The 15,542-nt window shown below is 37.2% G+C and overlaps 1 pseudogene; it reads left to right on the forward strand.

Annotated features, from left to right (window-relative positions):
- Positions 1–250: 250 nt before the first annotated feature.
- LOC122437741 lies at positions 251–528 on the forward strand (annotated as a pseudogene).
- Positions 529–15,542: the final 15,014 nt, after the last annotated feature.

Consider the following 15,542-nt stretch of genomic DNA (forward strand, 5'->3'; position numbering starts at 1 on the left):
TTCTGACGACATTGATTGATCTAGAGGGAACTATGATAGGTGAAATAAATAGAAAAAGACAAATACCATATGATCTCACTTATAACAAAAAAATAAAACAATGAAAATGGATTCATAGATTCAGAGGATAAATGGACGGTTAGCACAAGTGATGAAGGTGTGGTTTGGGCAAAATAGGTAAAGGTTATTAAGAGGTTCAAACCTCCCAGTTATGAAATAAATAAGCCACAGGTCTTTGTGAACTTCCACCATGGTGTACTTGGGTCAGGGCCTGAACATGAAAACAGTGATGGTGCAGCCCATCAAGCTCATCTTCAGATACTTGGAACATAGATCTCAGATTCAGGTGTGGTTTATGAGCAAGTGAATAGGTGGATAGAGGGCTTTATCATTTGTTTTGATGAGTATATGAACCTCGTATTAGATGATGAAGAAGAGAGTCAATCTAAAACAAAGTCAGGAAAATAAATGGGTCAGATCATGCTAAAAGGAGATAACATTATACTGCTCCAAAGTGTATCTGACTAGAAATGATCAATGAAGTGAGAAATCATTTGAAAAAACAGTTGGTTTTTTAAGTGTCTTTTGTTAGAGACTTTGTCAGTTATTTCTAAAACAGGTTCATATTGTTTTGCTCATCCTTATGCTATTACCAGATAACAATAAATGCTGGGGGCTTGTTTTTATAAAAATAAACCACAGGGATTAAATATACAGCATAAATAATATGATCAGTAATATAATTACTTTGTATAGGAACAGATGAGTTCTCGACTTATCATGAGGATCACTGTATAATGCATGCAAATGTCAAATCACTATGTAGTTCACCTAAAACTAACACAATATTGCCTGCAACTATATTCCATAAATAATAATAATGAATCTTAAAATAACACTTGTAATGTAAAAAATAAAACTAGTTAGGAATAAATGTAGTTTATAACTTATGTCTACAAGGAGTTTATACTTAAAGAAATTAAAGCAACTGAGAAAAATACTATGTCCATAAGATGAAAAGTTTCATCTTTTCATGATGAAAAGTGTGAAAAGAAATATTCATACTCAGTATGAATATTCAGAATCTCCTCAAACCAGTCTGATTCAGGTCTGTTCCTAGACAATCCCAGCAAGTGTGTGTGTGTGTGTGTGTGTGTGTGTACACATTGATGAGTTCATTCTTAAAAACATAACATTCAAATGATCAATAGTAGGGTGTGGGCTTCCCTGATAGCTCAGTTGGTAAAGAGTCCTCCCGCAATGCAGAAGCCCTTGGTTGGATTCCTCGGTAGGGAAGATCTGCTGGAGAAGGGATAGGCTACCCACTCCAGTATTCTTGGGCTTCCCATGTGGTTCAGCTTGTAAAGAATCCACCTGCAATGTGGGAGACCTGGGTTCTATCCCTGGGTTGGGAAGATCCCCTGGAGAATGAAAGGCTACCCGCTCTGGTATTCTGGCCTAGGCAATTCCATGGACTGTATAGTCCATGGGATCGCAAAGAGTCAGACACAACTGAATGACTTTCACTTTCATTTTCATAGTAGGGTCATGCTCAGTCATGTCGGACTAATTACGACCCCATGGACTGTAGCCCACGAGGCTCCTCTGTCTATGAGATTCTCCAGGCAAAAATACTGGAGTGGATTGACAGTTTCCTTCTCCAGGGGATCTTCCTGACTGGGGTTGAACCCACATATTTGTGTCTCCTCATTGGCAGGGGGGTTCTTTACCATTAGCACTGCCTGGGAAGCCCCTATAGTATGGCAAGAAGTACCAAAGAACAAATCATACAGTCTCTCATATCATTTACTGTTTACTGTAAAGAATAAGCAATAAGGTAGTGGAATATTGGTGCAAAAATATGACAGAGACCAATTAAAGAGAATTAAGAATCTTGAGATGGACTCACACTTGTTTATTTAAGACAAAATCTTCACTCTTTATCAGTAGGGGAAAGGATTAACCTCTTCAACAAATGACCTAAGGGCAGTTGGAAATCCATACAGAAGAAAAACAATAAATCTTAACTTAGAGTATTTGAAAATTTGAGAGAAATTACAAACCTCAAACAACTAAGCTTCTAAAATAAAGCATAGGAAATTTTCTTATGAAGTTGAGAAAGACTGTGATTTTTAAAAGAGGATACACTTCTTAAATTGTGCTAGAATAAATTTCTTATTTTGTTCAACAAAATAGCATTAAGAAAAAAATCAAGTTCAGTTCAGTCACTGAGTCATGTCGAACTCTTTGTGACACCATGGACGGCAGCACACCAGGCCTCCCTGTTCATCACCAACTCCTGGAGTTTACCCAAACTCATGTCCATCGAGTCAGTGATGCCATCCAGCCATCTCATCCTCTGTCATCCCCCTCTCCTCCTGCCTTCAATCTTTCCCAGCATCAGGGTCTTTTAAATGAGTCAGTTCTTCGCATCAGGTGGCCAAAGTATTGGAGTTTCAGCTTCAGCATCAGTACTTCCAATTCCATCAGTCCTTCAGCAATCAGTCCAAAAGGACTGATTTCCTTTAGAATTGACTGGTTAGGTCTCCTTGCAGTTCAAGGGACCATCAAGAGTCTTCTCCAACATCACAGTTCAAAAGCATCAATTCTTATGCGCTTTCTTTATAGTTCAACTCTCACATACATACATGACTACTGGAAAAACCATAGCTTCGACTAGATGGACATTTTTGACAAGGTAATGTCTCTGCTTTTTAATCTGCTGTCTAGGTTGGTCATAACTTTCCTTCCAAGGAGTAAGCTTTTTTTAATTTCATGGCTGCAGTCACCATCTCCAGTGATTTTAGTGTCCAAAAAAATAAAGTCTGTCACTGTTTCCCCATCCATTTGCCATGAAGTGATGGGATCAGATGCCGTGATTAGTTTTCTGAATGTTGAACATTAAGCCAACTTTTTCACTCTCCTCTTTCACTTTCATCAAGAGCCTTTTATTTCCTGTTCACTTTCTGCCATAAGGGTGGTGTCATCTGCATATCTGAGGTTATTGATATTTCTCCCTACAGTCTTGATTCCAGCTGTGCTTCATCCAGCCCAGTGTTTCTCATGATGCACCCTGCATATAAGTTAAATAAGCAGGGTGACAATATACAGCCTTGATGTACTCCTTCCCCTATTTGGAACCAGTCTGTTGTTCCATGTCCAGTTCTAACTGTTGCTTCCTGAACTGCATGCAGATTTCTCAAGAGCCAGGTCAGGTGGTCTGGTATTCCCAACTCTTTAGGAGTTCCACAGTTTGTTGTGGTCCACACAGTCAAAGGCTTTGGCATAGTCAATAAAGCAGAAATGGATGTTTTTTTCTGAAACTCTCTTGCTTTTTCAATGATCCAACAGTTGTTGGCAATTTAATCTCTGGTTCCTCTGCCTTTTCTAAATCTGGCTTGAACATCTGGAAGTTCACAGTTCACATACTGTTGAAGCCTGGCTTGGAGAATTTTGAGGATTACTTCACTAGCATGTGAGATGAGTGTAATGGTACAGTAGTTTGAGCATTCTTTGGCATTGCCTTTTTTGGGGACTGGAATGAAAACTGACCTTTTCCAGTCCTGTTACCAGTGCTGAGTTTTCCAAATTTACTGCCAGATTGAGTGCAGCACTTTCACAGCATCATCTTTTAGGATTTAAATTACCTCAACTGGAATTCCATCACCTCCACTAGCTTTGTTCATAGTGATGCTTCCTAGGGCCCACTTGACTTCACATTCCAGGATGTCTGGCTCTAGGTGAGTGATCACACCATCGTGATTATCTGGGTCATGAAGATCTTTTTTGTATAGTTCTCCCATGTATTCTTAGTATGTTTTGCTTCTCTTAGGTCCATACCATTTCTGTCCGTTATTGTACCCATCTTTTCAAGAAATGTTCCCTTGATATCTCTAATTTTCTTGAAGAAATCTCTAGTATTTCCCATTCTATTGTTTTCCTTTATTTTTTTGTATTGATCACTGAGGAAGGCTTTATCTCTCCTGGCTATTCTTTGGAATTCTGCATTCAAATGAGTATATCTTTCCTTTTCTCCTTTGCTTTTTGCTTCAAAGAATATTTCACAATTCATATCTGACTAAAGGACTCTGTAGAATAAATTAGGTACAATCATAAATACAATTTTAAAATACAGATAGCCTAAGTAAAGAAAAAAAAAAATGAAAAGTTTTTGAATAGCCTTTTCCCAAAAAGAATATCAAAATGTTGATGAATAAATTAAAATTTGCTCACCACCATTAGTTTAGAGAAATGTAAATTGTAAACACCTTTAGATACCATGCTTTAGCAACTAGAATAATAAAATTAAAAGCACTGATTCTTCCAGATGTTGGTGTGAATGTAGACCTGTTAGAAACTTCTTATACTGCTGATACAAGGTTGAATTGGAAAATATTTTGCAGTACCCCTTACTAGGTATTAATATATGCATACCTTGTGATATTGAACGTCAGCTCCCGGATATTTAGCTATAAGAAATCAGGGTTTATGTTCACCAAAAAAACATGTAAATGTTGCTTATAGCACCTTTGTTGTTATAGCCACAGACTGGAAACTCGTATATTAATAGTGGTGTATTTATTGAATGAAATTCAGTACACAAATGAAAAAAAAACAATACTGGTATATATAGCGACTCTCTGTTTAAGCTTCATATTTCTCTAGTATCCATCGTCACTTATCTCTCTACCTATCCCTTGACTTCCTACTTTTGCATTCCAATCCCCGTGATGAAAAGGGCAGCTTTTTTTGTTGATAGTGCTATAAGGTCTTGTAGGTTTTAACAGGTCAACTTCAGCTTCTTCAGCATCAGTGGTTAGGGCATAGATTAGGATGAGTGTGATATTTAATGGTTTGCCTTGGAAAGAACCGAGATCATTCTGTAGTTTTTGAGATTGCACCGAAGTACTGCACTCCAACTTTTTTGTAGGCTATGAGGGCTACTCCATTTTTTCTAAGGGATTCTTGTACACAGTAATAGATACAATGGTCATCTGAATTAAATTCGCCCATTCCCAGATTCACATTATCTTTCTGAAGACAAAAAGAGGCCTAAAAGAATCCTAATTAAACTTCACAGTTGCCTGATACATATTTTTTGTGTGTGTGAGAAAGAAATATCCTATTATGAAATTATTTTTCTATACATCTTGGAGTTAACTAAGACTTAAATAAACTATCTACTTACATACTAAAAACAACCCCATGAAAAAACTATTACCATCCTTAGTTTGAAAATGAGAAATAGACATTTGCAGCCTAAGTGCCTGATGAAGAGCCAGCAGCTAGATGGGGTCTGAACCAGAATTCCTACCCATGGTATCAGACCACAGATCTCAAGGTGTGTATTATGATCCTTATGGTGTCACACTGGACTTTATAGCAAAGCAAGCATACATTTTAGCTACTGCCGTTGTATCTTGCATCCAGTTGAGACAGACTGCAATGCTGAGTGTCCATCATCTTATATGTCTTTGTCCCTACCAATGATCCCTTTGGTCTCTGTCACTCTCCACCTACTGTGCCTTCAGGGCTAACCAAACCCTTCCAATGGATCTTTATATTAATTAAGATAATCTCTCAATTTTCATTCTGGCATTGCTGAGCTGAGAGCTATTCTATCCCTTTTGGTGAATTTCTGTCTGCTTATATCCATACAATTTATTGTTTAAAATCTCAAAGGTCAACCTTTTTTCTTTCAATTCTTACTGGTCCCTTGATGTGGTCCCCAGGGTTCAGCTCTGGAGCTAACATGCAAGTGCAGATGCAAACTCCAGGGCAGGTCAATCCAGCGCTCAGCACCATTCTGCTATCAGAGCGCCCTTCCATTAGCTGTCCGTTAATAAAATGGCTAAGCTTTATTTTCTGATTAACCTTGAATATTTCAATTTCAAGAGCATGGTCTCCATCACATAGAAGCTAATATTTGAATGGCCATGTATATGTTGCAAAGTATATATCTCAGTTCGGTTCAGTCACTGAGCCGTGTCCAACTCGTTGTGACCCCCATGGACTGCAGCATATATATGCATATATATATATACATATAGATATATATGTATATATATATATAAACTCATTTATTCCCCTAATAATTCTTGAGAGAGGTGTTGTCTTCTCAGTTTGCAGATGGTTACTGGAAGCTCAGGTAGGACCTGAGAGGTGATGGGTTGCCTTCTTTAAGAGCTGGAGAATCTTGGGGTAAATGTGAGTCTCTGGAATTTGTCTCCTCTTCTCCACAATGGAAATAATGTTTTCACATGGAGTTGTTGACAGAATTTACATCGCATTCACATGGTGCTTAACATGTTACAATAAAATGGTCATATATCACATGCTTCATATATAGTAACCTTGTTATCATTATGATCAATTTATTATCCTAATTATGGCAGAGGGAGACAAAAACTCAGGTGGCACAGACCCTAACTGTAATGCTCTTGTAGTCCTTCATAAAATGAAAGATTTTTGTATTTTAGACACTGACATTTTAGAGGCACTATTAAATGGTACTTTGAAAGTTAACATATTTTCAAGTTTCTCTGAAATTAGCATCTTGTGATGCATCATTCAATCTGAATTATCCCACAATGAGAACATCCTGAGTCCCTGTGAGTGTTTTCATTAACTTTGTTAATGACCCTGCCCCTAAATTTCTATAGAGAATGCAGTCTTGATGAGCAGTGATTTCATTCCAGCCTAATAAAAATATTCCAGAGGAGGCTGTTAGATTTTAAGGTCATGCAATGACTCTGTATATAAACTACTTTTTGTTTTGTTAACTACAAGTATTTTTGAAAACATATTATTCTCAACAACACAATCTATTGGTAACTAGCTTTCCTTGAAATTACTATTCAGTCCAATGTGATGAGTCCTTTGAATAATGGGGTCTTATCTGGTTGTTGTATATTCATGTTTAGCTGCTATATTTATGAATATCTAGTGAGTACTATTTATGCCCAATAATGTTCTACACATGGAAGGATATTTACTATACTTGCCTTTGATGTTTTTCTAAGCATTATTTGGAAAATACTAAGACTTCATTAGCTTGAAAAATTATCTTCGCTTAGAGTAATTTAAAGAAAGAAAGTTTATTCTTACTGCAAATCATTTGGATAATAAATTTGATATTCTTAAAGAACAAAGAATTCAAAATATGGCATGCTGAATAGAGGTTAGAGAGCAGTGGGGAGATATTTTAAAAACTCATTTGAAGTCCACAGCACTCAAAGTTAGACTTAACTAAATTATATTTATCATTCAGAAAATGGACATATTCCTATCACATTGCATTATTTAACACTTTACCCCTGTACTGTTATCGCTAAATGTTATCAATTTTAGACTGCCACAAAGTTCATGGTGTATATATGTGTATGTGTGTGTTTTAATAACCATTTTTCAACAATTTTAACCAGCTAGGAAAATAATACATTTGGAAATACATCTCTTCCAAAGCATAAGATTTTCATTTTCGCTGTAGAGATCTTTTTTTAAGAGGAACAACTGAAAATTTAATGTACTCACTCTGACTAATCAAATAGATAACTTCTTTCCTTTTGGAAAAAAAAATATCATTCACCTTTCTGAGATGGAAAGCTATCTATTGCATTTCTAAAGAATGACATTTTCCTAAATCCAAGGTGTTTTGGAATCCTCAAATCTGAATGAGAAATTCCCCACAGTCATTTCTCCTGTGAAATAACAGGCAGGAAAAGCAAGGATGAAATAGTTGAGACGTCAGAAGCGCTGACCTGTCGAAACAATGCTATTGTCCTAGGACAGGTCTGGTCACAGCTGCCAAGGCAGGGACTGGGCCTTTGGTGGGGCATCACTGCACAACTGCCCGGGAGAACGGTATTATATTGGCTTCCCATCCTGCGGGCTCCCAGCCTTGAAGGTAAGCAAGAGAATCCTATCTTCCCCCAAGAACCTGTAGTGACACCACTCAGCATCAAGAAAAAGAGCTGAGCAATAGCCCTCAAGAGAGACACAGATCTCTAGGATTCCAGGTAGGAAAGAGGTGGCGATTCCCATGCAACCCCAATAGACAACATCTCTGTGCCTGAAAAAAGCAAGGAAAAGCAGAAATAGACTCACAGATGTAGAAAACAAACTTATGTTACCTAAGGGGAACGGCAGGGGAGGATAAATTAGGAGTTTGGGATTAGCAGATATACACTACTATATACAAGATAGGTAAGCAAAAGGGACCCACTGTATAGCAAAGAGGACTGTGTTCAATATCTTATAACAATGCATAATTTAAGAGAATATAAAAAACAATATGCATATATATATATATGGAGAAGGAAATGTGAACCCTCTCTAGTATTCTTGCCTGGAGAATGCCATGGACAGAGGAGCCTGGCAGGCTACATTCCATGGAGTCACAAGGGTTGGACATAACTTAGCAACTAAATCACCACCCAAACACATTTATCAATGCTGTATGTACACACACACACACACACGTTGTTGTTGCTGTTTAGTTGTCCAGTTGTGGCCAACTCTTTGCGACCCCTGGACAGCAGGGTGCAAGTCCTCTCTGTCCATACCGTCTCCTGGAATTTGCCCAAGTTCATTGTGTCGGTGATTCCTATACATATATGTGTATAACTGAATAACTTTGCTGTACCTAGGGAACTAATACAACATTGCAAATTAACTATATTTCAATAAAACTTTATTAAAAAGTAGGGAAATTGGACTTCTCCCTCAAAGCCATACCTTGCTTTGATTTTGAAAATAGATATGGCATTTCTTAAACTTCAATGCCACTGAGCAATGCAAATTGTCTATATATTCTAAAAATTCTGCAAATGGAAAATCGAGCTCTTTGCAGATTCTTACCCCTATAGGCCTTCATATTCACTTCACGTTTCCATTGGGGCCATAATAGGGAAGCATTCTCCATAAAAAAAGGAAAAGAGGAAACAATCAACAAACAAAAATAATTTTGAGGTGGCAGCATTGCATTTTCAAGGAATCACATGGTAGCCCATGTTATGGAGAGAATCGTGCTACTATTTAATGCCTATTTGATTTCTTGGATTCAGGGTCACTCTTACTGTTTGACAGCTTCATGTTTCCTTTAAAGTGTTCAGGCATTAAGACATGCTCTGAATTCTACGAGCTTTAATTTTTACATTTGTTGACTCTGAGGACCCTTGGTATTTACGTAAATGTATGATCCAGACTTTCATATTGTCTGCAATCCTTCAGCACCAGTTCTTCTTGGAAACCCCATTGGGATCCCAGGTGGCAAGACCGCCCCATGCATCTTCATGTTTGTTTCTGTCTGGATCCCAAAGACAGATACAGAACTAACAACAAACAAACTTGAATAAGCCACATATCTCTGTCAATAGTTCCTCCCTATTCTGATGTCAGGCTGGTTTATCTGCACCACCTGCTTGTCCCATTCCACCTGCTGTGCTGGATTGTGAGATCTCCTGCCTGAGACTGTGGGCAGCAGCCCTTTCTTGCCTCAAGCCTAGAGGAGATATTTCATCCAAGACAGGAGTGGTCATTCCCAGATCTCCCCAGTGTCTGTCCCACTCATCTCCCATGTAGACTGTCTGGCTTTAACTGTACAACTACTTACATCCCCTCTACCTGTCTATTATCTGGAAGTTCACTGTTCTTACTTTCAACATGTTATTATTCATCTCTTTAAATGTAAGCAACAGGAAGCCACCAGAATTATGGGGAATATTCCTCAGTCATTGAGGCATAAATTATCAGTGATTCTAATGAGAATTTTTACATCTATCTAAAAGTGAAAATGCTTCAGAATTTTCTGCTTAGGAATTTTTTCTGTCTTTTCAGGTTATAGGCATAGAAGCCTTATAAATGAGCTAAGAAGCTTTGTATCTTTTCTTGGATATTGTTTATTCTGTTACAAAATATAGCTGAGAAATGATCCATTCTTTGAAACTTTGCTTGGAAAACTCTTTGAATCTGACACACTTTTCCAAGGAGAAGATCACTGGCTAATATCTGCATTTGTCTATAGTTAAGGTGCTATTCAAATTAACTGCTTTTTTCAGGTTCAAGTTACATAATGACTCATTTTACTAATATTTTCAAATGTTTTGGACTGATGTATATTTTCAGTGCATTTCAGTGCATGTCCTCAGTAATTTTCTCATTTATATTTTTTAATAGATAATTTCATGTTTACTTTCCTTTCTCTGACACAATTAGTTTTTAATTCAAAGTGTATATACGTGAAGTTAAATGGACCTTAGGAAACATTATTATGAACAAAGCTAGTGGAGGTGATAGAATTCCAGCTGAGCTATCTCAAATCCTAAAAGATGATGCTGTTAAAGTGCTGCACTCAATATGCCAGTAAATTTGGAAAACTCAGCAGTGGCCACAGGACTGGAAAAGGTCAGTTTTCATTCCAATCCCAAAGAAACACAATGCCAAAGAATGTTCAAACTACTGCACAGTTGTGTTAGTTCACTTGCTAGCAAGGTAATGCTCAAAATCTTTCAAGCTAGGCTTCAACAGTAAATGAACCAAGAACTTCCAGATGTATAAGCTGGATTTAGAAAATGCAGAGGAATCAGAGATCAAATTTCCAACATCCATTGGATCATAGAAAAAGCAAGGGAATTCCAGAGAAACATCTGCTTCATCAACTACACTAAAGCCTTTAACTGTGAGGATCACAACAATCTGTAGAAAATCCTTAAAGAGATGGAATTACCAGATCACCTTATCTGCCTCCTGAGAAACCTGTATGCAAGTCAAAAATAAACAGAACTGGACATGGAACCACTGACTAGTTCAAAATTGGGAGAGGAGTACGTCAAAGCTGTATATTGTCACCCTGCTTATTTAACTTATACGCAGAGTACATCTGATGAAATGCCAGGCTCAATGAAGCACAAGCTGGAATTAAGATTTCTGGGAGAATTGTCAATAACCTCAGATATGCAGATGACACCACCCTAATGGCACAAACTGAAGAGGAACTAAAGAGCCTCTTGATGAAAGTGAGAGAGGAGAGTGAAAAGGCTGGCTTAAAACTCAGCATTCAAACAACGAAGATCATGGCATCTGGTCCCATCACTTCATGGCAAATAGATGAGGAAACAAGGGAAACAGTGACAGAATTTATTTTCTTTGGTTCCAAAATCACTGCAGATGGTGACTGCAGCCATGAAATTAAAAGAGGCTTGCTCCTTGGAAGAAAAGCTATGACAATTCTAGACAGCATATTAAAAAGCAGAGACAACACTTGGCTGACAAAGGTGCATATACTCAAAGGTATAGTTTTTACAGTAGTCATGTACGGATGTGACAGTTAGACCATAAGGAAGGCTGAATATCAAAGGATTGATGCTTTTGAACTGTGGTGCTGGAGAAGACTCTTGAGAGTCTCTTGAACTGCAAGGAGGTCAAGCCAATCAATCATAAAAGAAATCAACCTTGAATATTCATGGGAAGGATTAATGCTGAAGCTGAAGCCACAGTACTTTCATCACCTGATGTGAAGAGAAAGGACTCACTGAAAAGGACTCTGATGCTGGGAAAGATTGAGGGCAGGAGGAGAAGGGTGAGGAGGGACAGAGGATGAGATGGTTGGGTGGCATCATTGACTCAATGGACATGAGTCTGAGCAAACTTCAAGAAATTGTGAAGGGCAGGGAAGCCTGGCATGGTGTAGTCTATGGAGTCACCAACTTAGGCAAGACTAAGCGACTGAACAACAAATATTTTCCTTAAATGTATTTTTCCTTAAAACTTGTTATACGATTTTAACACAAGTAAATACCATATAAAAGCATGGAAGTGATAACATAAGCACTCTCTCTTTAATGTATATGCAAACCTGTATTTATTTTTAATATGTTAATTTGTCTTTTCTTGAAGAGGTATGTTAAAGCTACTCCTGATTAATGATTTCTCAAATTTTCATTTTCTTTCTAGTGTCTTTGTATGTGTAATTTGAAACTCTGGCATTGAAAGTATTAAGAATTGTGATTCTTGGATTCTTGTCATCTTGGAGAAAAAAAAATTGTCAATATTAAATATATATATATCCTTTCCTTTTAAACTTGAGATATATTTTCTCTACATTAAATTAGGTCTATTTACTCCTCTTGTCAGCATGTGCCATTTGTAGATCATTTTTATTCCTTTACTTTTAACATTTTTATGTGATTTATAGTACATCTAGTTAGATTTTATTTTTATCAGTATCACTGATATTTTAAGATGCACAGCTAATTAACTAACTTTCCTGATATTAAATATTTTATGTTTTATTTTATCATGCATTTTTCTCCTTTGTTTCTGATGTTTTGAATTCAAAACCATATAGAAATGATGCTCCAAATCCCATCCAACATATGTATGCTAGTATGCATCATTGAAAAAGACTCTGATGCTGGGAAAGATTGAAAGTAAGAGGAGAAGGGTGTGGCAGAGGATGAAATGGTTAAATAGCATCACTGACTCAAAACATAAATTGGAGAAAAGCCTGGAGATAGTTGTGGACAGAGGAGCCTGGCATGCTGTAGTCCTTGGGATCACAAAGCTGGACGTGACTTAGCCACGGAGCAACAACATGCCTCAATCACTGGGCTTCCCTGGTGAGTCAGAAGTAAAGGGTCTGCTTGCCAATGCAGGAGACACAGAAGATGTGGGTTAGATCCCTGAGGAGGGAACATCCCTTGGAGAAGGATATGGTGACCCACTCCAGTATTCTTGCCTGGGAAATTCCATGGACAGAGGAGCATGGTCAGCAGTACTTGGGGTTGCAAAAGAGTTGGACATGACTTAGCAACTAACAATAAACAACATGCCCCAGTCACTAGTTCTACACAGAGATAGAGATATAGGTATATATTTCATATGCATTTTTACTCTAAAGTTTATTTCTTCAGGAAGATATTTTATCTATGTTATATATATTTTATGCTATGTAGCATCTTTCTTCTATGTAAACTAATATTATCAATAATAATAATCATAATTTGGCTTTGTTCCTATATTGATTTATCTATTTGGTTACATAGTTCATCCATTGAGATATATAGGTAGATATAAATTAAATTTGTAATGTGTAATTTTTACTTTTAATTTTTATTCAGATAATTTCTTTAGGTATATGTGACTTTTCAAGATATATAGCTTAATCATACCAGAGTTTTCTTCTAACTCCTTCGTCAAATCTATTCCTTCAGGTGTTAGTTCTCTATATTGTTTCCTCAATTTTATATTTAAAGATCATCATTTCACCTGTTGTTATTTCACTTGTCTTTTTCCCAGTATTTATCATAGGGATGTAGAGAAGTTACAATGATTTCTTATCTGCTGGGGTGGCAAGCATTTTGCTCCTACCGGAGAGTAGGTACGAACATGTCTTTGCAGACCTGTGCCTTTATATCCTCTGCACCCACCACTTCAGCATGGAGACAAAAGCCACTGTGTAGCATCAGTGGGCGAAGAGGCTAACAACTTCAGTACTGTAAATTGATTTTCTAACTCCAAAATTATTTCAAATGTAACTTAAGCATATTTTAATTATCTGAGCTTACTACTCCTTGATTTCACTCCTGTAATTGAAAGATTTTGTTCTACATGTGTTTTTCCCATAAGCACTTTTTTGTTGTTACTATTTTCTCTTTAGGTTTAACATCTTTTTTTTTTCACCTTAGGAAACTTCCACCCCACCACACAATTTTTTAAAACATGGACAACAGTCAAGAATGTGTGAACATATTGCTGATTTACAGAATTAAAACTAAATGTGAAATTTGAAAAATCCCCATATAATATTGAGAAAAGAAACAATGTTCTTCATAACTGACTTAAGGGTAATTATTAGTATGTTGCTCTCTGAAAGTAATGTTATCAGGTATGCTTATTTTGGGGATAACATTAAATAATTCTAAGTGTGTGTGCTCAGTTGGGTCTGACTCTTTGCGACCCCATGGACTGTAGCCTGCCAGGTTTCTCTGTCCATGGGTTTTTAGGCAAAAATACTGGAGTGGGTTGCCATTTCTTCCTCCAAGGGATCTTCCTGATCCAATGATCAAACATGTATCTCCTGCTTCTCCTACACTGACAAGAAGACTTTTTACCCCCTGGTACTTCAGAGAAGCCCAATAATTCTAAAAGTAATCTCAAATGTCAACATATTTGAAAAACATCCATTGAATAGAATCAATATGATGTTATCTATCTTTCTGAAAAAGACAAATGATGAATTAATGGAGAATTACAAATTATCTTGGAATAAGCATCCTTGAGGACTTTGGAAAAGAAACGGTAAAGACATGGCAGAGTCCATTCTTAAAAGGACAAGGACGTGGTAACACTGTTAGGCTTCCCAGGTGACACAGGGGTAAAGAACCCACTTGCCAATTCAGGAGATGCAGGAGACTTGAGTTGGATCCCTGGGTCAGGAAATTCCCTTGGAGGAGGAAATGACAACCTATTCCAATATGGAGAACTCCATGGACAAAGCAGCCTGGTGGGCTACAGTCCAAGGGTCACAAAGAGTCGGACATGTTAACACTGTTACTTGAAGTCAGAAAATTGTTATTGTCTAGAATGCTAAGGATAATTGATTTTTCATAAAATAGAACATACTTTAGCCTAATAGTATCTATGTCTCGCCATCTGGTTAGACCTTAGCTGTTAGGGAGACATGCCTGAAGAATTAGTTTTTGCAATGATACCAGCTTGGTTTCACTGATAAGTTCTATCAAATCAAGGTTTCTTTCCTCACTTAGATTTTTGATTGCTCCGCTTCTGAAAAGATGAGCTTTTAGGAGAAGGCAGAACTGAGATGCAAATGAGACTGTGAGAGGTGAGCATTACAGTGTCCTCAGTCAGCATTGCCTGATGGGGATTGGCTGATCATTCATTAATGCAGCCATTCTGTCACTCGGTAAATATGCGTTGAGCACTTACAGTGATATAGAGACTTACTATATGGAGCTCTGGATATATATCTTTTTAAAGTGAATAAGCCACAAATTTCAGACAGAGTAGACAATGGACACATAATTTAAAAAGTGTGATAAATGCACTGGGGTCATGGAGGAGCCAACTTTTAGAAAATAATGGATGGAGGCAAACAGCAATCTCAGTTGTAGATCTGTGATGTGACAGTTAATAAGGATCCCAAGTGCAGGTCAAAGAAGTGATTCCTTTTACAAAGAAACAATTTTGAAATTCAAAGTATTTTCTATGTGAACTGATGAATCACCTGTTCTGTCTTACTGAATCTCCTAACCCACAAGTACAGTCATGATAAAACAATGCATTTCCATGAAGGGAAGAGCACACTGCCATCAAGACTGAGATGGATAAACTTCAGTGCTAATCTCTCCTAGACACCAGTCCTGTAAGTACAGAAAAAAAAAAAAAAATCCCCATCTATTTAAATAAAAAAAATATGTTTTACTTTCATATGCTTTATTTAGTCCAATTTGATCACATATATTTCTCAATATCAATTTACAAGGTCAGTTTTCATTCCAATCCCAAAGAACGGCAATGCCAAA

Source organism: Cervus canadensis, chromosome 3 (genome assembly GCF_019320065.1).
Source record: "Cervus canadensis isolate Bull #8, Minnesota chromosome 3, ASM1932006v1, whole genome shotgun sequence".
In the NCBI taxonomy this organism is placed as follows: Eukaryota; Metazoa; Chordata; class Mammalia; order Artiodactyla; family Cervidae; genus Cervus; species Cervus canadensis.